The sequence below is a fragment of the Notamacropus eugenii genome, chromosome 2, assembly GCF_028372415.1.
Source record: "Notamacropus eugenii isolate mMacEug1 chromosome 2, mMacEug1.pri_v2, whole genome shotgun sequence".
NCBI lineage: Eukaryota > Metazoa > Chordata > Mammalia > Diprotodontia > Macropodidae > Notamacropus > Notamacropus eugenii.
The window spans coordinates 376511089-376521972 of NC_092873.1; the positions used below are offsets into that span (position 1 = coordinate 376511089).

The 10884-nt window shown below is 44.1% G+C and overlaps 1 long non-coding RNA gene across 1 annotated transcript; it reads left to right on the plus strand.

Annotated features, from left to right (window-relative positions):
* Positions 1–4456: 4456 nt before the first annotated feature.
* LOC140528804 (uncharacterized) lies at positions 4457–8200 on the plus strand. Its single transcript, XR_011975306.1, has 2 exons — positions 4457–4589; positions 7659–8200. It is a non-coding gene; the product is annotated as an uncharacterized lncRNA (long non-coding RNA).
* Positions 8201–10884: the final 2684 nt, after the last annotated feature.

The window sequence follows — 10884 nt, forward strand, 5'->3', positions numbered from 1 at the left end:
TGGAATGAATTCATGAACTCAATCAATCTTTAAGTCAAGTTGGCAAAAGTTTATTTTTATGCTATTCAGCAGGCAGAAGTTCTTAAGGAACCTGTGACGTTAGAGGGGTATAGTTAAAGTTTACATAGAATAAACTATAGTAAAACTTGTGCCAGGTATGCTAATTAGGTGATTTAGGGCAGGATTGGAGAGTGATCAGATCTTAAAGGAATATGAACTTTTAGTATCTACTGAGAGGGAATTTTACTCAGAGTTCACTAGGGTGGGGCACAGAGAGGTGTGATTTTTAGGTCAGTTACATCACTAAGTTTACTAGCTGTCAGGGCCAATGGAAGATTAGCCACATTGCCACCAATCAATGTGTTGTTTGACAAGATAGATATAGAGAGTATACATATGTCTTAGATCTAGGATACACATAATGAGGAGTCCAAGATGCATATAATGAGGTAGGGAGTTGGTATAGATAGTCCAGTGAGTACTGAATAGCTTTATGAGCCAGTACAAAGCCAGTTCAAACTAATGATTCCTACAGGTGCAGTTTGTTACTCCACCAGGGAGAGAGATAAGAGTTTTGCTGGGGCCCACTCATAAGTAATTGCTAGGCAAAGTGTCCTTGGACTGGGGAGAAATTGCCAGGGATAGTGTTTCAAGGTTAGGGAGAAATATAGTCTTGGAATTGGGGTCTGAGCACATGCACCCAAACACCCAATCAGAGGTAGAGGAGGAAATTTTAGAGCTCAAAATCATATAAAAATGAATGCTAAAAATGAAAATTAATTAATTAAAAAAGGGAAAAAAAAAGGAATGTTATGGGACAGCTAGGTGGCATAGTAGATAGAGCACTGGCCCTAGAGTCAGGAGGATCTGAGTACAAATGAGACCTCTGACACTTGATACTTACTGGCTATGTGAACCTGGACAAGTCACAACCCAAATTGCTTTGAAAAAAAAAAAGAATGCTGGCCCAATTTAAAATTTATCTGGCAGGAATGTGACTACGATCAAGACAGATTATGAAGGACAAGCCAAGAAGATGCTAGGATTAATGGAAAACTCAGAAAACAGGAATTCTAAGAAATGCAGGTGAAGAAGGAGTGCCTGTTCAAAGGCATGCCTTAGGAGATGCAATGCTACATGTGAAGGTTAGCAAGAGTATCAGCTGGACCTAAGAGTGTATGAAGGGAAGTAATGGAGAAGCAGCCTAGAAGAGTGGGTTGGAGGCCAATTGTGAAAAGTTTTAAATGTTGAACAGAGGATTTGTATTTGTGTGTGATTGTAGAGGTAATAGGAAGCCATTAGAAGTGAAACCTAGAAGAAATGGAGCCAGAGAGTGACATGGTTATGATGGGGTGCTTGGGTGCATATGCTTGGACCCAAATTCTTTTTTTTTTTTTTCTTTTTGAACAAGGGTTGAGCTTTATTCAGGGTTCTGGTTACAAGTGCAGGGGAATTCTTCCTTAGGAGGGAGCGAAGAATCTCCCAAGGAGGCAAAGATCTTACAATAAGAGATTGGAAGTAGAAGTGTAAGTGGGGAGAGAGGGGGAGGGGAGAGAGGAAAGAGGAAAAACGGAGCCTTGTGTCCTCACACGTGGACCCTCCGCCCAAGAGAACTTTCAGGCTTTCCTGACCCTACTTAAGCTCTCCCATCGCGTAGTTTGTACGTCAATACCGTGCCTGTTAGGTAACAACAGGTGTGCTCCAATCCGGGACAATCTCGAGGGCGGGGAGAGCTCTCTCCCATCACGTTTCTCACGGGAAGAGGCGGAAATACACGAGATAGCTCGGTTCAACTCGATTCCCAGTCGTTTCCTGGGGGGCCTCGTGAGAACTCTAAGATTTAGAAGTTCCCACCTTTACCCGCCCGAGACTGTCCACACGGAATTGAGCTTCTAATCCCAGCATCTCCCCTTCTTTGTTCTGCGTGGCCTGCACCTGGCTCTAGAGCAAACAGCGGCTGGAGTCTAAGTGGGTTAGGAAGGCCTTTAGCATATGAGTACCCCACAACAAGACTTCATTTACACAGAAATCTGCAGCTAGCACAACTGACAAAGAGAGGCATCAAATAAAACAAAGATGAAGCTAAATGGCTGAGTTACAGCAAGAGAAAGGGCAATCACTAATTCCAAAGCATATTCTAAGAGAAGCAGCTAGTGCTGGCGCCTTACACATCACCACCCCCTCAGTCATGCAAATGGATCTCAACGGCCAAGCCTGAATGGCCAAGCCTGTGGTATTCAGGCGAAAAGTTGGTCATCTCCCGAAAAGTTGGTCACCCCCTCCCCCCGCAATGTCCTGGGTTTGTGATATCAAAGTTCTCCTTCAGCCGCTGGAAAGAGATGCCTAGATGGAGTGGTCAGCAATGTCAGTGGTTGCGATGAGTGCTGCTTCCTCTCTGGGCAGCAAGGTTAAAGCTGTTAGCAGCAGACTCAGGTGGTGCATGATCCTTCTCCGGGGTCTCCGGGCTCCTGCGTCTCCGCCGTCTCCGACATCGGTTTCCACCTACAGATCCTTCTAATGGGAATCCACGCATCCCCTTTTCCTGTGGAGACACAAACATACCCAGGGTTCTCCCCTCCCCTCTCTCCGCTTCCACTCTCATTCCAATCCCGCCCTGGCCTCTCCGGCCCTTCCAAAAGGCTCTTAATTACACCGAATATCAGGAAATCTAAATCCTCCAGCTCCCCGGGGCATAGTTGCTCATAAGCGGTCATTTGTTCTCCGACCGCTCCCCATCTTTCTCTTGATATTCCTGTCTGCTCGAGCCAAGGAGAAACTTTCCAAATCCTTTTACAAAATTCTCGGAGGTCGTTTAACTCTATAGTGACCCCCGCCTCCCTGCATTCCCTGTAAAGTATCTCAGCCCAGACCTCCTGTTCCTCTGGCTTTATTACTGGCAATTGATTCCCCATCCCTGCCCTTTTCCCATGGGTGTGGGAAGCTGCTCTCACTCTTTCTCTCCTTCCGAATCTAGGATTCGGGACTCGCGTCTTTCACAGCCCCTTCCGGGTGTTCCCAGGCACCCGGGATATCTGCGCTCCTGTCCCCTGTTTGGAGACGCCAACTGCCAGGCCTAGAGGCCTGTGGGCTACCCGAGTCTTCTTACCTCACCTCTCGAGGTCTTCGGCTGGCCAAGCCGGATGCTCGTACGAGAGAAAGGACGTTCCAGAGTCGAACAAGGGTTGAGCTTTATTCAGGGTTCTGGTTACAAGTGCAGGGGAATTCTTCCTTAGGAGGGAGAGAGAAAGTTCTCCCAAGGAGGCAAAGATCTTACAATAAGAGATTGGAAGTAGAAGTGTAAGTGGGGAGAGAGGGGGAAGGAAGAGCGGAGAGAGGAAAAGCGGAGCCTTCTGTCCTCACACGTGGCCCCTCCGCCCAAGAGCGGACCCAAATTCTAAAATCACATTACTTTCTAGAAGTCACATTTCTCCTTAGCCTCAAAACACTATCCCAGGCAGTTTCTCCCCAGCCCAAGGATACAGCCTGCCCCAGCAAAACTTTTATCTCCCTTTCTGATACAGTAAGCCAGCTGCACCTTTAGAACCAGCTGTGTACTGGCTGAGTTGACTGAATGTACCGGGTCATAACAACATTTATTCCTCACTTACCAATCATATGTGTCCTAGACTTAGACATACATATACTTGCTCACATTTATCTTGTCTAAGAAGACATTGAGGCAGTCTGGTATTCCTTAGTCAGTCCACTAGTTGAATTAGTAATGTTTCAGGCATAAAGCCACATTTCCATGTAGTCCCCTCTTGGGCTATTTCCCCATGACTTCTGTGTGATATACCTATGCAGTGGATACCAAAAGTGCATATTCCTTTAAGAACTGACCACTCCTTAAGTACTCCCTAATCCCACCCTCAATCACTTAGTTGGCATATTTGGCACATGTTTTACTATAGAATATCCTGCATAAACTTTAACTGTACCCCTCTAAGGTTTCTGGCTCTCTAAGAACTCTTTTCCACTGAAAGGTGTAATAAATCTTTACTGCCTTGACCTCAACAATGCTTGATTCCATGAATTCTTTTCCATACGGCTCATGTAGGCAACTCCAGACTTGGAGTTCCTGTATCCCTATCTCTCCAACCCTCATCAGGCAGACTATTTGTTGGAACGTTAACACCCCTTTGACAGCAGTATAGAGGATAACTTGGAGATGGGAGAGATCCATAGTCCCTCCTGCCTGCATTTTTCCTGGACCTTGGTTCCCTGGCCCCCAAACTGGCCCCCACCCCACCCCAACCCCACCCTCCTCATTGCAGAAGTCCTGCCACACGTTCACATGGGTATCTTCCTGTGTATGTAGCTCTTGATTGTGTGAGGCAGAGGAATTCATTTCTGGGAATGTCATAAGAGGATGTCCCATGGCAGGTGAGGCTTATGAAATATCTGGATAAATCACACACATACCTGTATGTTGGCCTGGCTTTCGGCCAACAAACGCAGCTGCTCTGGAAGCCCCAAGGGTTTAACTAGAGGAACCTATAAAAGGCTCCTGTCCTTTCAGATCTCTACAGAGGTTCCGACTCCTCCTTTTTCCTCTGACTCCTCACACTTTTTCCTGTACAACTGACCAGGTAAGGACAGATCTCTGGGCTTCCCTGATTTTCAGCTCAGGCAAAAGGGCACTGGGCACAAGGCTGGTCTCTCTCTCAGTTCTGCCCAGACTTTAGCTAGACAAGAAGGAGAGGGGAAGGGGGAAAGGAAGGAGTCAGGACTTTTCCTGTAAGGTACAGGAGGGAGCCCACAATGTTGGAGGGGACAGAGAGTTTCAAGAGGAATAGAGGCCACTAATAGCATTAGTGATCCTGAATGGAATAGGTTTGAGAAAGGGTACAGAAGCAGCTTAGGCAGACCTGGCTCTTCCTACCCCCAAATCTAAACTTCTGCTTTCTTTCCTCTTTAGAGGCAGTTAGGTAGAACAGGGAATAGAGTGCTGGACCTGAAATTAGGAAGACATTCCTTAAATCTGGCCTCAGATACTGACTAGCCATGTGACCCTGAGTAAGTCACTTAACCACTGTCTGCCTCAGTTTCCTTTTCTGTAGAATGAGGATAATTAAAATACCTACCAGGGTTCTTGTGAAGATCAAATGAGATAATATTTGTGCAACAACAACAATAATAATTAACATTTGCAGAGTACTTATTATGGGCCAGGCACTATGCTAAACCCTTTGCAATTATTAGACAAACAGAGGTCAAGCGACTTGTCCAGGGTCACGCAGCCAGTAACCGTGTCAGAGGCTGAATTTGAGTTTAGATTTTCCTGACTCCAGCTCCAGCACTCTAGTCACTTTACCACCTAGCTGTACCACTTAGCAAACCTTAAAGTGTTATTTGTGCATGTATACATATGTGCATATATACACACACATATTTATATGTGTGTGTACGTATATAAATATACGTATATATGTATATGTATATGTATGTATATATATTTTTGTTGTTGTTGAGGCAATTGAGGTTAAGTGACTTGTGCAGTCAGACAGCTAGTAAGTGTCTGTGGCCACATTTGAACTCAGGGCCTCCAAACTCCAGGGCTGGTGCTTTATACCACTGTACCACCTAGCTGCTCCTGTTTTATATATATATTTACACACACATACATACACACATACACACACACATACATAAAAGTAGGAAACAGAGGAAGAAATTCTGTTTCCACAGGTTAAAATTCCCATCTTTAAGTGATCAGAGTTGTGACCTAGCGTGGTCAGATTAAAGGTCAGACACTTGTGCGCAGGCTTGATAAACTGTTTTAGGGGAAACCTATCAGAGAGGAGAATATGAAGTGACATGGTCAGAAGGCCTCACCTGGTCAATAGGTGGTATGGTATGAAGTTCAAACCTGGAACAGTATATAGAGCTTACGTTGGTCTGTAGTCTTACTTGGGAGCAACCTGCTCATTCAGGGGGAATGAATGTAGAATTAATAAATGCTTTCCTGATTTCACAACAAGTATTTTTCTTTGTTTAAGGTGAGCATGTTTCTCACAGTTGGGGGCTTGTTAGTTGGGCTCATTTCTTACAATGTATACATACACACATACACATATGCACATATATGTTTTATATTTGAACTCAGTTTATATATGCACAGATATGTTTTTTTAACCTTTGTAAATATATGTAAACTGAGTTAAAATTCAGTCTATAAAGTAAGACATGTACGCTTGTTGTCCTTCATCTGCGAAGAGGACCAAAATGACATCACTATGATAAAGTGAAATTTCAGTGCGACCAGCTGTGTCTGATCAGACCAATACGAGCTCGGAATGTTCTGCCACAGGTGGGGCACAGATAGTCTGTATGAATGTCTGGGGTGTGAATATCCCCAGTTTGTGTGTCCTGCGTTTACTTTGTGCTGTATCAATTCCGCTTTACTCAAAGAGCACAGCACCTTTCCTGATGTGGGCACACCATGCTGAGCGGTCCTGTGCCAGTGTCTCCCATGTTGCACAGTCAAATCCAAGGTTCTTGAGAGAGACCTTGAGAGTGTCCTTCTATCGTTTCTTCTGGCTACCTTGTGATCGCCTGCCCCATACAAGTTCTCCATAAAATAGGCTTTTTGGCAAGCCTACATTTGGCATTCGAACTACGTGGCCAGCGCATTGGAGTTGTGTTCTCTGAAGCATCATTTGAATACTTGGCAGTTCAGCTTGAGCAAGGACTTCAGTGTCTGGTACCTTATCCTGCCAGATGATCTTCAGAACATGTATACATATATGTGTATATATACGTTTTTATATTTGAACTTAGTTTATATATGTACACATATATTTATATATAAACTGATTTCAAATTTAGCCTATAAAATGTATATATATATGTATATATGTTTCTATATGTACACAGACACACAGACACACACACAAATGTTCTTGTGGTCAATGGTCGAGCGAGAGGTGGGTTGTCAACATTCTCTCACTTGTTTCTTGCTGGTGCTGGTTTTAGGAGCAGGGTGTTTCACCTGGTGAAGTTTGTCAGACCATGTCTAGAAAACCATGGGTTTGTCATGAGGGGATGAGGCAGTGAGTTTTTTAAACTGGTTAAATGGGAGTAGTTCTGGAAATTTGGCAATCAGGTCCCTAATCCCTGGAGACTGAGAGCAGCTTCTTAATTTGTCTTGAATACCAAATCCCACCCTGTCCCAAACAAAACAGTATACACAAAGACAGAAACAATTTAAATGAAGACAAATCTAAAAGACAACAGAATTCAGGTCAGAAATGATGCTCCTTGTTCCCAGGATTGAGATGAAAACATCTTTTCTTTCTCAGTTAAGAAATGGTAGATTATAAGTGGAAAACTGTATGTATATGCTGTTCACCAAATGTCTATTGTTATCGAGAGGCACAAGCTCTGATTTTAGGACCTGAGTTCAAAGTCTATCTGAACTTTACTACTTGTGAGATCTTGGACAGGTCATATAATAACTCTTGGCCTCAGTTTCCATGTCTGTAAAGTTACAGGCTTGTAGTAGATGGCCTCTCAGGTCCTACCCAGCTTTAGATTTATGGTCCTTGGTTTCCCCACCCCTCATAGACTATGAAAGTGGGTTGTTTATTGGAGAGTGATTGATGTATCATACTAAAGTCTATCAATCAAAAAAAAAATTCTGCCTGTTCATTTTGCAGAGTCCTCCACTGAGTCAAGGGACAGGAACCTATAGCCTTGACCTTCTGCTCTGTTCTCTTCGAGGTTTGGTTCACAAGCATTATTGATGTCTCAGCAACGGCAACAGCAGCCCTTTCTCAAGAACTCCACTCCTCCCAGCCCAGCTCCCTGCCCTGTCCCTGGGCCTGGAGGTTGCTGTCTCATAAACCGGAAGCCCAAGGAGCAGAGCCCCTGCTGCAGGGGAAGTCAAGGGCAGCCCCCCAAGGCCACTCGGCGGCGGAAGCCCTGCTGCCTCCAAGGGGACATCTACTATCATTGCAAAGAGGAGGAATGCTAGGTGTCAGAGCCCCTAAGGGGAGGATCCCAAGTCAAAGTCTGGGGGCTTGGGGCAGGGGTGTGTAGAACAACAGTGGTTAGTAGGGAATCTTCTACCGACTCCGCTAAAGAAATTAAATGCTAATTTTTAAAAAGATGCCTGAAAGGCCTTCGTTTTCCAGTAAAGTAGCCACCTTCATTGCAAGGACCTTGATGGGGAGAACTGAATAAAGAATAATTGACTTTCTCTTCTTTGTCCTCTAGCTAAGTAACAGTAAAATTTCTCCGTTATGAACTCGCTGGCCCCCAGGGGATCCTTGTGGTCTTCATTCATAGACTCTATCTGTAATCGCATCTACTCCACTTAGTTGTTTGGTCCTAAGGAAATCTGAGGTGTTTTTAAGAAGCAGTTAATCTGTAGACTCATAAGATTTAAAAGCAGAGGTAGGTAGCCTTCTCTATCATCTTGTCCAACCTCCTCATTTCATAGTTGATGAGACAGAAGTCTGAAAGTCCCCATGCACAGTGGAACGAGCGTTGATTGTGGAGTGGGAGGTTTTTAGTTGTTTGTTGTTCATTCTTTTTCAGTCATGTCTGACTTTTTGTGATTTGGGGATTTTCTTGGCAAAAATACTGGGGTAGTTTGCTATTTCTTTCTCCAGCTCGTTTGACTGATGAGGAAACTGAGGCAAATAGGGTGAAGTGACTTGTCCAGGGTCACACAACTAGTGTGGATGGATTTGAACTTAGGTCTTCCCGACTCCAAGCCTAGTGCTCTGTCCACTATGCCATCTAGCTACCCTAACTCTGTCTCAGGAGTCAGAAGACCTGAGTTCAAATCCTGACTTTCCACTTTCTACCTGAGTAACCTAGGGCAAGTCACTTAACCTCTTGGGGGGGGGGGGTCTTCATCTGTAAAATGAGGAGGTTGTTTTAAATGGGCTTTGAGACACCTTCATCAGCTCTAGGTCTATAACATGCAGCCAGGTACATTAGGCCACAAAGGCAATAACCAGCAGACTTGAACCCAAGTTTTTGGACTTGCATCCAGGTCTTACTACTATTCATAACTAGAAATCTCATCCAGTTAGGGAGTATTTTGAGATTTACAAAGCACTTTCCTTACAGCAATAACCCATGAGGTTGTTAGACATACATCACTCAACCCTTCTCCAGCCTGTGACTGGATGGGAGGTGCTCCCTCTCCTGTCACAGATGAGAACTCCTCCTCTTATAAATGATTTTCTGAGAGCTGCCTTACTGTGGCCAGGCTGGTGATTGATTAGTTTGTCCAAACTTAGTGAGCCTGGCTCTTGGCTGTCACCCATAAAATCATATGTGATAGTACCATAGGTTTAGAGTTGGAAGGGAACAGGTTATGTGGACTGTTTTTTTTTTTTCCGGTTATTCAATCACCTCTGAATATTCATGACCCCATTTGGGAATTTCTTTGTAGCGGATGGCCCGTGTCCCTACATTCCTTGGTGATGTGGTGAAGAAGAAAGAGACACGGGAGGTGGTAAAAGATAGACCAATTCCGTTTATTGATCTGAGGGTCATGGTATTAATAGACAGAAACTGCAAGTCTACATGACATTCTGCTCGTCTCCTGTCCCAGTGATTTGGCCAGTCTTATTGTCTTTAAAGACTGTTAGCCTAGAGGACATCTATTTTACATATCCCTTGTTTTCTGTAATTCCCATGTTTGTCTCAAGGAGACAGCAATGCCTGGGGGGCTTGGAGAGCCATTCCGGATGATAATAAGCACAGTCTCAAAGAACAGTTTCCCCAAAGTTCTTTCCTGATCTTGTCAACACTCCACCCTGGCCTTCAACATTTCTTAGCAAAGATATTGGAGTAGGTAGCCTTTTCCTTCTTCAGTGGATTAGGCAAACAGAGGCTAAGTGACTTTCCCAGGGTCACACAGCTAGTAAATGTCTGAGGCTGGATTTGAAGTAAAATCTTCTTGATTCTAGATCCAAGTGATCCATCCATTACACACCTAGCTACCCTGGCTTTCTTTATATCCCAGCCAAAATCTCACCTTCTACAAGAGATTTTTCCTGTTCCACTTTAATAGTAGTACCTTCCCTCTGCTGATTGTCTTCAATTTATTCTGTGTAACTCTTGTTTGGGCAGCTAGGTGGTATAGTGGATAGAGTGCTGGGCCTGGAGTCAGGAAGAAGTCTTCCATTTCCTTCTCTACCTCATTTGGCAGATGGGGAAATTGAGGCCAGACTGGCTTCAGACACCAACTGTGTGATCCTGAGCAAGTCACTTAACCCTGTTTGCCTCAGTTTTCTCATCTGTCAAATGAGGTGGAGAAGGAAATGGCAAATCTTTGCCAAGGAAACCCCAAATGAGGTCACTGACAGTTGGACACAACTGAAATGACTGAAAAGCAACAAGAAACTCTTGTTTATTCACAGATATTTGCCTATTATCTCCCACGTTAGATTGTGAGCTCCTTGAGAGTCGGGACTGGTCTTTTGTATTCTTTGTAAACCCAAAACTTAGCACAGTGCCCAGAACACGGTAGGTGTTTAATAAAGGTTCATTGACTGATTGATTCTATGAGGACCAACCCTTCTTCATTGCCAGAGGGTCAGCCTCCACTTTATGATTTTTTTTTGACTGAATTCACCTATGAAACAAAGAAATGGAAGGATTATAATCTGTATTTGGTAATGGAGGACCTGAATGCCTGAAATCATGGATCTTTTGGAATATTGAATTTTAAGAAGTATCCAAAATAAAGGAGCTGATAGTATCTGTACTCTGCGGTGATCAGATCATACCTGTCATATTTTTTTTCAGTATGAGGCACACAGCTCAAAAGGGGCATAGACAAATTGAGGTATAAACAAGATGGGGGGCAGAATGAGGAGGTCTGAAATCACATTCTGATACAAATGATTGAAAGAATTGGGA